The sequence below is a fragment of the Conger conger genome, chromosome 11, assembly GCF_963514075.1.
Source record: "Conger conger chromosome 11, fConCon1.1, whole genome shotgun sequence".
NCBI lineage: Eukaryota > Metazoa > Chordata > Actinopteri > Anguilliformes > Congridae > Conger > Conger conger.
Window position 1 is genome coordinate 39,242,483 of NC_083770.1, and position 12,378 is coordinate 39,254,860.

A 12,378-nucleotide genomic window follows, 5' to 3' on the forward strand; every position below is an offset into this window, starting at 1 on the left:
CATTTATTAAAAATATTGCCTTTGCATATCAAATGCGTTTTATATCGGCTCCCCCGCGAGACGTGCATATCTTAAAGATCTGCTGTGCTTGTTGCGCAATGGCTTTATTCTGAGGCTGTCTACAAGTGTTTGTGTGTGCGTGTGTGTACCTGTGTGTGTATGCCTGTGAGTTTATGTGTGTGTGTGCGTGTGTGTACCTGTGTGTGTGTATGCCTGTGAGTTTATGTGTGTGTGTGCGTGTGCGTGTGTGTGTATGCGTTTGTGTGTGCATGTGTGTACCTGTGTGTGTGTATGCCTGTGAGTTTATGTGTGTGTGTGTGCATGTGCATGTGTTTGTGTGTGCGTGTGTGTGTGTGCACTTGCGTCTGTGTATGCGTTTGTGTGTGTGTGTGTGTGTGTACCTGTGTGTGTGTATGCCTGTGAGTTTATGTGTGTGTGTGCGTGTGCATGTGTTTGTGTGTGCGTGTGTGTGTGCACTTGCGTCTGTGTATGCGTTTGTGTGTGTGTGTGTGTGTGTACCTGTGTGTGTATGCCTGTGAGTTTATGTGTGTGTGTGTGCGTGTGCATGTGTTTGTGTGTGCGTGTGTGTGTGCACTTGCGTCTGTGTATGCGTTTGTGTGTGTGTGTGTACCTGTGTGTGTATGCCTGTGAGTTTATGTGTGTGCGTGCGTGTGCATGTGTTTGTGTGTGCGTGTGTGTGTGCACTTGCGTCTGTGTATGCGTTTGTGTGTGTGTGTGTGTACCTGTGTGTGTATGCCTGTGAGTTTATGTGTGTGTGTGCGTGTGCATGTGTTTGTGTGTGTGTGTGTGTGTGCACTTGCGTCTGTGTATGCGTTTGTGTGTGTGTGTGTGTACCTGTGTGTGTGTATGCCTGTGAGTTTATGTGTGTGTGCGTGTGCATGTGTTTGTGTGTGCGTGTGTGTGCGCACTTGCGTCTGTGTATGCGTTTGTGTGTGTGTGTGTGTGTGTGTGTGTGTACCTGTGTGTGTATGCCTGTGAGTTTATGTGTGTGTGTGTGCGTGTGCATGTGTTTGTGTGTGCGTGTGTGTGTGCACTTGCGTCTGTGTATGCGTTTGTGTGTGTGTGTGTGTACCTGTGTGTGTATGCCTGTGAGTTTATGTGTGTGTGTGCGTGTGCATGTGTTTGTGTGTGCGTGTGTGTGTGCACTTGCATCTGTGTATGCGTTTGTGTGTGTGTGTGTGTGTGTACATAGATGTTGTTTTTTCTTTGAAAATAGAAGCTCGTCTGGGGTTTAATTCCCGGCAGTACAGCGCAGATCCTCTTGTTGCTGAAAAGCCTGACCTGATTTGTGTTCCCGTGAATTACCCAGCCTTAATCCCTACTCATCACCACTGTTCAGCTGATGAGCATCTTTGCATATACAATCTCTGGGCCCCACCACTTGATCCCTGGCAGTGGCTTCAGCCCCTGTTGTGATGTTGCAGTCGGACACGAGACGGGGCCTTTCTGGCTCAGTGTTTTTCAGCTGGAGTTCAGAGTTCATCCCTGCTCACATGGTGTCAGTGAGTGCAGGTACATGTCACAGAAGTCAGTCATCTCGGTGATGGGAATCAGGAATCAGTTCTTTGTTGTTTTCATGTTTCATTGGTGTGTGTGCGTGTGTGTGTGTGTGTGTGTGTGTATGTGTGCACAGGCATTACATTACATTACATTATTGGCATTTGGCAGACGCTCTCATCCAGAGCGACGTACAGTTGATTAGACTAAGCAGGAGACAATCCTACCCTGGAGCAAGGCAGGGTTAAGAGCCTTGCGTTTCCCAGTCATGTATCTTAACCACTACACTACAGGCCGCCCTATGTGTGTGTAGGCATTTGTGTCTGTACTGTATGTGTTTGTGTGTATGTCTGTGTGTTTTTGTGTGTGTGTGTGTCTCCAGGTATATGTGTATACAGTATGTGTCCTGTATGTGTGTGTGTCTGTGTGTTACAGTCAGCTATATTCAGTCAGTTTTTTCTGTAATGTTTTGCCTTCCTCATTGTAGACGTGTACAAGATGTGAAGGTCACAGCGCTGTCAGCCTCGCATAGATACACGCAGAGCCCCATTTCAAACAGTCCATGGCAGAACGGTCTGCCGTTGCTTTATTGAACCAGTGATTGCTAAAAATATCCACTAATCCTTAGATTCAGCGTGGAGCCTCCCCTCTTTCTTCTTACAAATTTTGCATTTTGCACAAAACAAATCGTCTGCTCCGTGGTGTAAGTGTTTACAAACCCAGCGCGGGATCGTTCGATACTATAGATCTTTTTTTTATCAGCCGTTACCAGGCGTAACATTTGTTTTCGTTATTTGTGTGCGTCGTTCCTGCATTTAGACATTTTCCGCTGCTCTTTTCACATCATCAATAATACCCAAATTGCAATTACTTGGCTGTGAATATTCACTGATTAAATTGTAAATTCATAATTTGACCTTATTGATGGCTGATTAGATTTTAAAAGGGGTCACTGTCCCTGGATCTGGAGAGCTGCAGGATGTGGCCGTTTTTTCCTCCGTGTAAAAAATTCACCATTAACTCTCATTATTTAACTGTTTTAAATGATTAGTTGCGGTGGCCTTCTGAAATTATTCACACTGTGATAAAGATGAAAAAGACTTTATAATTATAATAACAAAAGTACCAAGCTATATTGTTATACTTACTCATGTGGAAAATATTATAATTTAATAATGATTCAGCTGAAGCAACCATTTTTCTCAAATAATAAATGTATTTCCCCAGAAAATAAGCATTATTTCTTTGAGAAATTGTAAGAGTATAATTTCCCCATTTTTTGACCACAGAACATAACTCGTTACCTGGAGTGCTTGTTTCATGCAGCCTTCTTTGGTCCGTTCATGTCTATCATGGGTATATGTTTGGGGGACAGACTTTATGAGGATGGGGTGGTGAAAATGGGGCCTAAAATCCCTGGCAGCACCCCTACCTGTGAGCGCAGACTTGCGATAAAAATCAGCAAGACCCCGTAGCCCTGGAGGACCAGGTTTGGGGACCCACGCTGTAAGCATATGGGCAGTATTACAAAATAGAGCGGCCTGTAGCGTAGTGGTTAAGGTAAATGACTGGAACACGCAAGGTCGGTGGTTCTAATCCCGGTGTAGCCACAATAAGATCCGCACAGCCGTTGGGCCCTTGAGCAAGGCCCTTAACCCTGCATTGTTCCAGGGGAGGATTGTCTCCTGTTTAGTCTATTCAACTGTATGTCGCTCTGGATAAGAGCATCTGCCAAATGCCAATAATGTAATGTAAAAGGTGGTGGACTTGACCGGTGGACTTGCAATGGTATGTTAGTACTCGGACAAGAACGTGGACTCGAATATGGATAGAAAGTTCATTACCAAATGCATGTATGAGAACTATGTTTGTTTATTTGTGAGTCCTTTGTGGTGATATCTGTCTTCATTTGTTACATGTTTATACAAGTGCAAGCAGATTTTTTTTTGGCTTGGATAGAGGAGATTTACTTTTTGGTTCGAGGTTGAGAGTGTTATGCCAAATTCTGCTCTTTATCCGGTTTTCTCAATCGCTTAATTGATCTGACATTTTTCATAAGGTCACGAAAAACAGCTGCACGCTGGACATGTATCCCCGAAGACAATGGATCACTGTGCTCCGATGAGCAGGGAACCGGCAGTGATGTCCTGCAGATTACAAAATTAAGGCAGAAAAATTGGTTGGAGCAAAAACCAGGAACCACATGCCCTCCTGGAATGGAGTTGCGCGTATCAGTCCTGGACCAATGGGAAGCCTCCATTTTGGATTTCTATAGCAGGGATTGTGAAACTAATGCTGGTTTTTGTGATTAACTTTCAGACAATCTGCAGCCAATACACGCCTCGAAAACAAGGTATGCAGACTCTTTAGCCAATCAATGCCTTGAATTGGGGGCAGCCTGTACAAGGTACATGACTGGGACCCGGACGGTTGGTGGTTCAAATGGTGTATGTTAAATGGGTGGCATTTATTTATCACCTTTATACAAAGCACTGTTTGATGCTTCTCATTCACCAATTCATACATTCACTCACACATGATGGCAATTGGCTTCCATGCAAGGCACCAACCAGCTCGTCAGGAGCAATTGGGGGTTAGATAATCTAAAAATGGTTAAGGACACTTCAGCACACCCAGGGCAGGATCGAACCTGCAACCGTCCGACTGCCAGGCAACTGCTCTTACCTCCTGAGCCAATATTGGGCCCCTGCGCAAGACCCTTAATCCCACATTGTCCCCTGCTTAGTCTAATTAACTGTAAGTCACTTTGTTTAAAAGCATCAGCTAAATAATGTACAGTAATGTAAATGAAGCACTTAAAGCCACAGCAACACATCAAAAACCATCGGACACAATCATTTGAGTTTGCAATTCCTGCTATATAGTATACCTGCACTTCATTCATTTGATATTATTATTATTTTTTAAGTTTTTATAAGTTATATAACAAAAATAGCACTGTGAAATTTTACATACTGTACGTATATAATTATTTGGTGTTTTTAGCCCCCTCTAGATTTAATGAATGGTACTGCATCAACATTCACATTAACCACCAATAGGGAGACTGCAGCTTCAACCCTCAACTTTCTTAACATGGCCTGGGTTAATACGTTGTGGATAGTGTGTACAGTATTACTTATTGAGGCTTTATGAGAAAAAAATACATTATTTACATTTGGAGATTATTTTGCTATATAATCTGGTTATTGACATCACACAATTTCGCATACATGCAAACATTCACATTTATATATAATTGTGTGTGTGTGTGTGTGTGTGTGTGTACAAATATGCAATCCCAAGTGCACACACACATACATGCAAATAGATATGCATGTGCACACACACATACACCTAAAAAAACTAAGCACAGAAGAAACATTTGTGCTCAATGTAAACTTTGCATCGGATTTTCTCTTATCAAATTATATAGAAATCAATCAGGATTATCGGTGTGGGTTTGTATTCTGCTTAATCCTCTTAAACATTATAATTCCTCATCTTCTGTTTTCATTGTTTTATTATTGATTTTCTTTCTTACGTCCGTTTTCTATTCTTAACCCTTTCATTGCAGGACTAGAATACTGACCGTGATATTCTGCCGAGAAATTAAAGAAGTTTAATTAGGTTATGATTGCGTAATGTTGTTTTGCATCCAATTAACATAAATTGCATTGCATCCCAGTCAAGTGTGACAGGCCTAGTTGGCGTAAAAATAAGAACATTTTCAAAATTCCCAAAGGGCCATAAATAATTAACTCTGTATCATCACTTGTATTGCATATGCAGTCGACAGAAGGCTTTTGTGCAGCCTAGTTAGATTTTGGGGGCGTTGAGTAATTTTTCACCGAGACGGAACTGGACAGGGGTTTGGGCGGGGACGGGTTTGTGCGTCTTTGTATCCGCTTGTCCTCACTAATATACCGAAACAACGACACACATCGCAGGAGCAGCGCAGACTGCAGCGTAGCTGACCTACTGGGGGTTCCCTTTGGATTCGAGCTCGCCAGCGCCGCGACGAGTTAATGTCCCCCCCTGTCACTGTAGGTGAAAGGCACGGTGTGTAACTTCCAGGACACGTTGGTCGTTGTGCTTAGCGGAGAGGGCAGCGCGAGTGTGCGTATGTGTGTGTACTCTGGATGTGGACCGAGTTCGTTCTGCCTGCCCTCCTCGGCTCGTATTACAAAGACAGGAGAACGAGGGAGTGTTCGGAGGAGAGAGTTCCGCTATGCAAACTGACAGCATCGTATGTCTCGATTCCCGAGGTCTTGAAAGAAAACAAAGGGGGCGACGTGGGTGACTAAAAAAAAAGCTAAGAACTAGCGAAAGAAATGGAATAATCTAGATTTACAGTATTTTTCCGGACTATAGATAACGTGTGGAAAACGGATACGAATTCGCTTAGACGTCAGTTTACGGACAGAGCCAGACACGGTGAATATTGCTTTCATTACTACCGAAGCAGTGGACTGGACTGAACGCCGCGCAACAGTGAACACGCCGCAAAGGTAAGTTTGTGTTTTAAAATCTGTAACAAAACCACGTAAACAAGAATACCAAGTGTTTTCACGTCAACACCGCGTGAAATGTGAGTGTTTTTTTCAGTGTGTTGGGTTTTAAATCAAACGAGAAGAAGCGAGGGAAAGACAACGACGATACAGTCGTTGACTGTTTAATCGCATTCACAGGTCGGTCTGCGTTCCAACTGTTGCCAAAGCATTTCACTGAAGTCTTCGGTAAATTGCATTTTAAAAATATATGATCCACATTTTTCTTATATTCTTAACTTTATCTACAGTCGTCCTCTGTAAACGTAGCGCACTGCGGTCAGATGAGCTGGAAGCGACTCAAATCCGCTCTTTGTCGTAAAAACCACAACAAATAGGCTATAGGCTATCGTTGATTCAGGCGAAGGTGTCATATTTCGACGTACGTGCATTTGCACAGTGTACAATAATTTGATAAAGAAATTGAAACGTTGGCAGTTTTGTCGCCATGGTAGTGAAACGGTAATTGCATTAACTGAAATTAAATTGAGCTGTAGTCTGCTGATGCCACGTTTAAGGTTACAGGGAATCTAGCTTTTTCGAGCTTACTGATATTAAAGTCAGGACGTACGGCTTTAACGTGGGTTTGAAAATCATTCTGTTTGCTATTATTTGTCGCTTATATTTAACGTGAGTCAGTTTTTTTTTTTTTTTGCTGGTGTATTTTACATTTTAAACCATAAGGGTGAGTGAGCACATATAAATATCACCATTATTTTTTTTATCCCTCAGTTTAGCTTGATTGCGGAGTTTATCTTAACAGTTATTATAGTAATCGAGCTCAGTGGGGACTTGAAGTATAAACACGGTCTGTTTTCTTTCTTCTTGCTTTCTTTTAAACGGTAATGAAATAAGTGTTAGCTGCGTCTGAGTGATTACTGTAATTACGGCGTGACCGGTGTAGGCAGGACGGCAGAGCTTCGGTGGACCGAAGCTGAGGGTCTCGACCCCTATGTTTGCTCCGGTTAAAAAGTGGTTGTGTCTTTAGTATAAATGTATATCTCCAGATATGTCATATTTATACATATTTACACTGATGAACATCAAAATTTGGGTACGGTCAAATGATATCCTCTGTGTATTCTGCAGAAAAATCGACATTTTATTCCACTTTTGAAAGACTGCTTTGTGTGTGTTTTGTGTGCACATTTTTGTTTGTGTGTTTGTATTTGTGTCTTTGTATGTGTGTGTGCAATGTGTGTGCTTTGTGTTTGTATGCCTTTTTCTGTGTTTGTATTTGTGTGTGTGTGTCACTCTCGTGTGTGTGTGTGTCTGTACGCACTGGCAGTTTGGCTGGGCAGGGGGTGGTGCACACACACTCAGCACTTGCCCCCCAGATGTTAAACTGTGTATTGAAAGTCAGATTGGAGTCCCGCCGGGTTGATCTCTTCATTGTCACAACACAAAGAGGCCGGTTCCTCCAGCCCCCTCTTCATATGCTGATCCACGCACCACGCCGGCTTTAACCCCTGCCACTCTCAATTCGCTTTAATGACCAATAATGAAATAATTATCGACGGGCGCTATGTGTTCGCGGAGAGTGTGAATCTCGGCCCTGACGCAATTTGCCAGATGTCCCTCACACTTGATGCTGACACAGTCTGCGCAACAACATCCAAAAAAACCCCCCAAAAAAACCCAACACAACAGATAATGTCCCTGTCAGATGTCTTTATGGGGACCTGAACAGCTTGACGGGGACCTGAGCTTAGATGAGGTTATATTACACTCATTTAGCAGACGCTGCTATCTTAAGACTGACTTGGAAGGTAAGAGAGCATAAGTGCCTTCCTGATTTATATGACCAATAATGTAGGACCTGGCTAGCCACCAAAGCAGATATACTGAATGTGTAGCATCACGAAAGCACTAATGCAAGTCAGCTATGCTTCACCAGGACGCAAAATACTGATCCAGAATGCACAGGGAGAACATCCATTACAGGGACGCGGGAGAAAAACCTGAAACCGTAAATGCTATCAGCTGAGGTGCTGTGAATGATGTCATCTTTACAGAGCAGTTCACGTGGAAGGTGTTGGGAGTTGGGCTTCAAAGCGTTGAAGCACCTGCATACGCACACACACACACATGCGAGCGTGCACGCACACGCACACGCTCACGCACACACACACATAAGCCTTTTGATATTTCACTTTGAAGGAATTGCAAGGTTAACAGACTGTAGATGGAGCACAGCAGTCTTTTTGAATATCATACCATGGTCAGGGTCTCTGAGTGTTGTATGCATCAATATTAATAGAAAGACCAGGAAAGAAATTCTGTGTTCTTCAGTAAGGTTATTCAGAATTCATTGGACAAAATGTTCTGAGGTCAACAGAGTGCTCAGCGGCAGGAAAGAAATTAAATGTACATCACCTGTGACACGTTCTCAGCCTCTCGGTAGTGAGGTCAGGGACGGGAAGTGATGTCATTAAAGTTCTGTTTCCTGTAGAGGCTAGTATATGGCTGCGTCCAAAATCGCATGCTGTTTAGGATGTCAAAATAGTATTAGTATGTCCGAAACCAAAGCTGTATAAAAGATGCAACACTACATTCGGTGAAATATCAAAGTGTGTGAACACTGGACACTATTACATTACATTAACGGCATTTGGCAGATTCTCTTATCCAGAACGACGTACAGTTGATTAGACTAAGCAGGAGACAATCCTCCCCTGGAGCAATGCAGGGTTAAGGGCCTTGCTCAAGGGCCCAACGGCTGTGCAGATCTTATTGTGGCTACACCGGGATTAGAACCACCGACCTTGCGTGTCCCAGTCATTTACCCTAACCACTACGCTACAGGCCGGCCCGGGTATCCCACAGTGCATTGCGCTAGGTCATGACCGAAGCAAACAGAAAGGCGGTGTTCAACCTGAAGCAGTGAAATAGTTGAACAACTTAAGCACAAGTATTAGCGGAACGTAGTTAAAAACAATGCATATATTCACGTTTTAAGCCTTTCTTTCTGTTTTAATTACACAGTCACATCAACTAGCTGCCATCATCAACGCACACTATGTTTAAAGTCATGACTTAGCATGTCCAAAAATCTATCTTACTATTCGCTAAACCCACCCTATGTACGGCAAATGACAGTATACATGTGCAGTGTGCAGTGTTTTATTTTGGACGCAGCCCATGTTGGGGCCAACTCCGTCAACCGCTGGGCCTTGCTGGTTCTCTCGTTCTCTTTTTCTCTAAAAAATAACGGTTCAGTAGAGATACCTTTCTGTTCTTTAGGGAATAAATCTTCAAGAGAGAATGTATTCCCTGAAAGTACAATAATGTTCTTGTGGGTATTAATAACTAACCTTTACGAGCAAAAAAAGGTACATCGAATTATGTATTGCTGGCTAGGGGTGCAATTTCATGTACCTATAGAGTGCCACCCCAAGCATTTGCTCCCTCATAGGCACTTTTTCATACCTTTTTTTCAGAGTGTATCTCTCCCTCCCTCCCTCCCTCTTTCCCTTCCCCCTCTGTTTTTCTCGCTCTTCAGTGCCATTTTACTTCAATTAAACGCTTTATTGGGCTGACATTTTTACAGTGCATGTGGCCTAAACCTTCTGCAACTGCTTATACAGTTATATTATTGCTATGACAATTCAAAGAGCAATTATAACAGTAATGAAAAAGAATTTAACAATAAGCTTCTCTCTCTTTCCCGCTCCCATTTTCTCTCTTGCTCTCTCTTTCCACCTCTTCTGTTTCTCTCGTTCTCTCTCTCTCTCCCTCTCCCTCCCTCTCTCTCTCTCTCTGGACAACGACCACAGTCTATTGTCGTGGCGACAATAGAACATTCATGCACGTTGTGCGATTTCAGTGGAGTGTCGCTGGCCTATAAACTGGCCCTAATGGAGACGGTGACCCGGTGCAGCCGGGCAGTTTGAGCCGCGATTCGGACTGGCGCCCGGAGAACCGCGTGTCATGAAGCCGCGATCGGGTAGCGCTACGGCGACGCTTGGCAAGGCCCGGTGGCGGTGTCTCATGTCCCGGGTTACAGGGCAGTGTGCACGTGTGCGGAAACAGGCCTGTGTGTGTGTGTGCGTGTGTGTGTGTGTGTGTATACGCAGCTGTGGCTGGAGGACCTGGGTTGACACGTCTTCACAAAGATGTGAAGTGTGGCTGCTTTTCTGCGCACAGCTGGCACACACGCACGCACACACACACAGTCAGTGCTTGTGTGTGCTCGAGTGTTTTCGTCTAGGTGTCTTTGTGTACTCTGTGTGTGTGTGTGTTTGTGTGTGACTTTGTGTGTGTGAGTGTCTGTTTATGCGATGGTTTCTTTGCGCACACTGCAGCGTGCGTGTGTGTATGTGTCTGCCTGTGTCTCTGTGTGTTTGTGTGCCTGTAACATAACATAATGACAAGAACAGGCCATTCAGCCCAGCAATGCTCACCTTTTTCCTACCACTAAAGAGTACCTACTGCTGAGTTTACCTAAAAGCTAGAGTATCTCCCATGCCTATGGGTGTGTGCGTATAGTGTGTGTTTCCCACCCCCCCCTCTCTGATGTCCCTCCTGCGGGGGGGTATTAAATCACAGGGGCCTCTGGCCTTCCTCACACTCTGGGGACGTGTTCACACACGGCGCTGTTTAGGATGTGAAATACGGCCGTGTTTGTGCCTCTCCCCGGGGGTCACTCCGTCTCTGAAGTGTCCGGTCCAGGTGCTTGGCTTGGTTTGTGCCCAGCGTGGGTTTTGTGTGCCGGTTGCCATCATGCGGGTCTTATTCAGCACCACGTGAGAACCACTGTGGACTGCAGCCTGCCAGGGCTCCTGTGTTCTGCTGCCATTGTTGTCATTGAGTGTATTATGGGCGCTGGTCATTCCGTTTGTGTTTTCGGGATTCGTCATCATGTGTGAGTGTGTTATGGGAACCAGTCATTCAGTGTGTGTGTGTGTTATGGGAACCAGTCATTCAGTGTGTGTGTGTTATGGATACTGCTCACAGTCAGTGTGTGAGTGTGTTATGGAGACTGGTCATTCCGTGTTTGAGTGTGTCTTAGGGACAGGTCACAGTCAGTGTGTGAGTGTGTGTGTGTGTGATATGGAGACTGGTCGCAGTCAGTGTGTGAATGTGTTTTGGGGACTGGTCATTCAGTGTGTGAGTGTGTTGCTGTCAGTGTGTGCTGTCAGTGCTTAGCGTGTATTTAGCGTGCTCTGCCGTGTGCTTAGCCTGTACTTTCGATGCTTGTGATTGCTGTGTGTTGTCGGTGCACATAACATGTGACGTCACTGCTTTGTGTATTCTGTTGGTGCTGTTATGTGCTTAGTGTGTTCTGTCGATGCTTAGCGTGTGCTTACTATGTGCTGTTAGTGCTTAGCATTCACTGTTGGGGCTTAGAATGTTCTGTTGCTGTTCAGAGTGTGCTTAGCATGTTCTTTTGGTGCTTAGCGTGTTCTGTCGGTGCTGAGCGTGTGCTTCCTGTGTGCTGTTGGTGCTTAGCGTGTGCTGTCTGTGCTTGCTATCAGTGCAGCTCTTCAAGAGAGGGAGATAGAGGGAGAGAGAGGGAGATAGAGGGAGAGAGAGGGAGAGAGAGGGAGGAGAGCTGCGGGCGGGAGTTTGTTTTCCCAGCTCGGGATCAGAGTTGTTTTTATTGGTGCCTTTTTCGGGCATTGTTTGTGTCCCGCTAACAGCACGTCTTCCCGTGTGACCGCACGACAAGGCTCTTAGAGGCAGGAAGTGCTCCTGGGTGGGGTGGGGTGGGAGGGGGCAAAAAAAACAACAAAACAAAACGACAGAACTAAAACTGGGCCCTGAGGGAGCAGGGAGGAGGGGCGGAGCTGTGAGAGAGGGAGAGTCCTGTCTGGGGAGAGGGCCCGATCTCAGCCCCGCCACACCCAGAAATAAAGGGACCAAAAGTGCCTAAAGACGTTCTAATGCTTGTCGCTGGGGCGGTACCCCATAGGTACATAACGTTTCACTCCTAGCCAGCAATACAGTATGAATTTGTACCTTTTTTTCCCCGTGGAAAACTTAGTCATTTGTACCCAAAGAGAACATGACTGTACTTTCAGGTTACATTTGGGAAATTTGGTCCGTGAAGAACAGAAATGTACCTCCACTGTCACTTCATTTCTGAGAGTGTACTTCTGACCAAACCTGACAGCTCAAATGATCCAGACCCCACTCACACACACACACTCACACACACACACACACAAGCCAGGCCCAGCTGCTCAAACCCCCCTTGACCCAGGGACAGGACAATGGCAGGGCTGTTAGGGCAGCGTTTGGGGGGTTGAGGGGGGGACCATTCTGCTCCAGTGTGTCTGTGGTTAACCCCCCGCCCCCCCCCATCCAG

General features: G+C 45.0%; 1 protein-coding gene across 1 annotated transcript in view; it reads left to right on the forward strand.

Annotated features, from left to right (window-relative positions):
• The first annotated feature begins 5,462 nt into the window (after positions 1–5,462).
• Positions 5,463–12,378, forward strand: part of sema4c (sema domain, immunoglobulin domain (Ig), transmembrane domain (TM) and short cytoplasmic domain, (semaphorin) 4C) — an 80,795-nt gene continuing 73,879 nt past the window's right edge. The window contains exon 1 of the mRNA XM_061261252.1: positions 5,463–6,029. The gene's annotated coding sequence lies outside the window, so the exon portion shown is untranslated. The remainder of the gene's footprint in view (positions 6,030–12,378) is intronic.